This window comes from Arachis hypogaea, chromosome 10 (assembly GCF_003086295.3).
Source record: "Arachis hypogaea cultivar Tifrunner chromosome 10, arahy.Tifrunner.gnm2.J5K5, whole genome shotgun sequence".
NCBI classification, from domain to species: domain Eukaryota; kingdom Viridiplantae; phylum Streptophyta; class Magnoliopsida; order Fabales; family Fabaceae; genus Arachis; species Arachis hypogaea.
The window spans coordinates 29,329,379-29,332,853 of record NC_092045.1 but is presented as its reverse complement, the minus strand read 5'-3'; positions in this window follow the sequence as shown (position 1 = coordinate 29,332,853).

The window sequence follows — 3,475 nt, the reverse complement described above, 5'->3', positions numbered from 1 at the left end:
TATTCACTTGGGTGTATTGTTTGTATTCATTTGGGTGTATTTTCTGTATTTTCTGTAATCTTTGGTTGTATTTGTTTTGTAACCCTGCAACACTCTAGAACCACCGCCAACAATTGAAGAAAGCACACCCACGCTTCCACCAGCTCCATCTAAAGTGTAAGTTCAGCATATTAAAATTTTGTTTTCAATATCATTCATCTATTCTTACTCTTATAATATGTTATATCTCGTCACACAGTAATTCAGCCCCAGAAGATGATGCTGCTACACTTATAATGATGGCACAGACAACATCGTACATTCCTAAAGAAGGTCCGATGCCATCATTTAGCCTCGGCTTGACTGATTCAAGCCAAGAAGAAGCGGCAACGCAAGAGGGTGCAGCAACGCAAGAGGGGGAGAGGGCGAAAACTCCTGAAACACCAAAACTAATAGAACAGTTAGGGGAGCTGGTGGAAAAAATTGCACGCACTGGGGGTGAAAACAGAAGATAAAACTCCGCCTATTCATAAACAAAGTGGTGAACAAAGTTTTGAAAAATTTGAAACTCCTGCAAGGACAAATGAAATGACTGCTGAAATAAAAGGGAAATGCTACATTTGGGCCACACGTGTCAAAACATACGCAGATAGAAATACTAATGAGTATGACAATGTGTGCACACTCAATGCCCAAGATAAATACATTTTGTCAAAACTCCACTTCGCATATCTCCAAGCTGATACACATATAGAAGCTGAGGTAATATTAGAATAACATTAATGATTTTATCATGAAATGTAATTGAAATATCGATTTATGTAAAATTGATTTGGGCTTTTATTTGTAGATTATGTCTGCAATGTGCCTCATCCTTAACCAGCAAAAGATTAAAAGGTTTCAAGAAGAAGTATACTGTCTCCCCCCTGATATTATGGTAAGTTGTACTGCAACAAATCCTGGGTGTATTTTGTTTATTCGTTTGGGTGTATTTTCTGTAATCGTTTCGGCGTATCTTTTGCACTCATTTGGGTGTATTTTCTGCATTCCTTTGGGTGTATTTTCTGCATTCAATTGGGTATATTTTCTGTATTTGTTTGGGTGTATTTTCTATACTCATTTGATTTTTCACAATTGTTGCAGAACATGGCCCTTGCAAATCATTCAGATGGGGTATTCTTGCAGCCTAAAAACAATAAGCCATTTAGGATGGAAGACTACCCAATGTTTATACCCTTCTTGGACCTTAAAAAATTAGCATCGCATCCTTATGTAAGTTTTTTTTTCTAAAACTTCTTATTACCATTCTTTAGTTATGTGGCAAATAAATTAAAACACTGTTTAATGTGGACATATTCATATTTTTGCACCTGTTTGCCATTCACAACATTGGTGGTTATGGGTGGCTGATACAAAGAAGAAAAGAACTTTTGTACTAGACCCATATCACAAGACTTGTCCAGCCGATGAAAGAAAGGCCATAAATATATTTGTTGTAAGTAGATTCTGTGTTCTGTATTTTAATATTTGGGTGTATTTCTATTCAATATAAGGTGTAGGTTTGTGGTCCTTTGTTTATAATCCTTTATTAAAATTATTCATATATTATTAATTTGTTTTGTGTTTTAAGGGACATGTAATTTTAAGAATGAGAGTATATGCTGGGGGGAACCTTTGAAGAAAAACGATCAGAAAATTCATACACCCTACACTAAAATCTCAGGCCAAAAGACAAGGTATAAATATTTTAATCTGAAAATTAAACTTTACCAAATGTAATTTCCTAATTTTTTTTCTTGTTTTTCAGCTATGATTGTACTATTTATGTAATGAAGTGGCTTGAGATAATTCAGCTCGAAAACGTTAAAAGGGAGAAGTATGAGTGGGACAACTGGACCCAGGTAATTGTGTTTAAAAACTATATAAATCTATATTACCTTACTAAATTAACATAGTTGATTAAAAAAAAAATTCTTTTAAACTTCAAGACGAGGTGGACCACTATAGAGTAGAATATGCTTCTCGGATTCTATTCCATGAAATGAATCAAGACAAAGCTGAAGCCATTAGGGGAAGTGAAGCAATAAGACTGTCCAGGCCATCCTCATTGTTATTGAGTCCATATTGTCAGATAGACTCTATCACTCTAATGACATTGACACTGATTAATTTAACTGTTACTGTTATATAGTCTTTTAAGAAATTGAACAAATGCTGTAAAAATTTGACAATTATAAGTAAAAAAAAATTTCCATTATTAAACTCTCTCTGCTGTATTCAAAATGTTTGAATTATAGGTACTATAGTATGAAGGACAACATCAAATCAAATATACACCCATAACCTGACATTTTACACCCAAAGAAAGTTGAATATACACCTGGTGCACGAAATTGCAATCACACTTTTGCAATCCCGCACAACTAACCAACAAGTGCACTGGGTCGTCCAAGTAATACCTTACGTGAATAAGGGTCGATACCACGGAGATTGTTGACTTGAAGCAAGCTATGGTTATCTTGTAACTCTTAGTCAGGATATCAATAATTATCAGGGTTGATTATAAAAAGTAAAAGAACATGAAATAAGTACTTATTTTGCAGTAATGGAGAACAGGATGAGGTTTCGGAGATGCTCTATCTTCTGAATCTCTGCTTTCCTACTGTCTTCTTCTTCAAGCACGCGAGACTCCTTCCATGGCAAGCTGTATGTAGGGTTTCACCGTTGTCAATGGCTACCTGCCATCCTCTCAGTGAAAATGTTCAACGCGCCCTGTCACGGCACGGCTAATCATCTGTCGGTTCTCAATCGGGTTGGAATAGAATCCAATGATTCTTTTGCGTTTGTCACTAACGCCCAGCCCTCAGGAGTTTGAAGCTCGTGACAGTCATTCAATCCTTGAATCCTACTCAGAATACCACATACAAGGTTTAGATCTTCCGGATTCTCTTGAATGCCGCCATTAATTCTAGCTTATACCACGAAGATTCTGATTAAGGAATCCAAGAGATATCTACTCAATCTAAGGTAGAACGGAGGTGGTTGTCAGGCACACGTTCATAGGTGAGAATGATGATGAGTGTCAGAATCCAACAGCATCTGCAGTCCTTTTGAGCCTCTGAATCAGATTTTTGCTCAGGTCCCTCAATTTCAGCCAGAAAATACCTGAAATCAAAGAAAAACACACAAACTCATAGTAAAGCCCAAAAAAGTGAATTTTAACTAAAAACTAATAAAAATATACTAAAAACTAACTAAAACATACTAAAAACATACTAAAAACAATGCCAAAAAGCGTATAAATTATCCGCTCATCAACACCCAAACCTCTATCCCCTTATCATTGATTTTACACCCATAATATCTCATTTACACCCAAGGAAATTAAGATATACACCGGTCTTCTATCCCCCTAATGCTTTATCCCTAAACCCCTAAAACCCTAAATCCTAAGCCCCTAAACCCTAAAATCCTAAACCCTAAAACCTAAACGCTA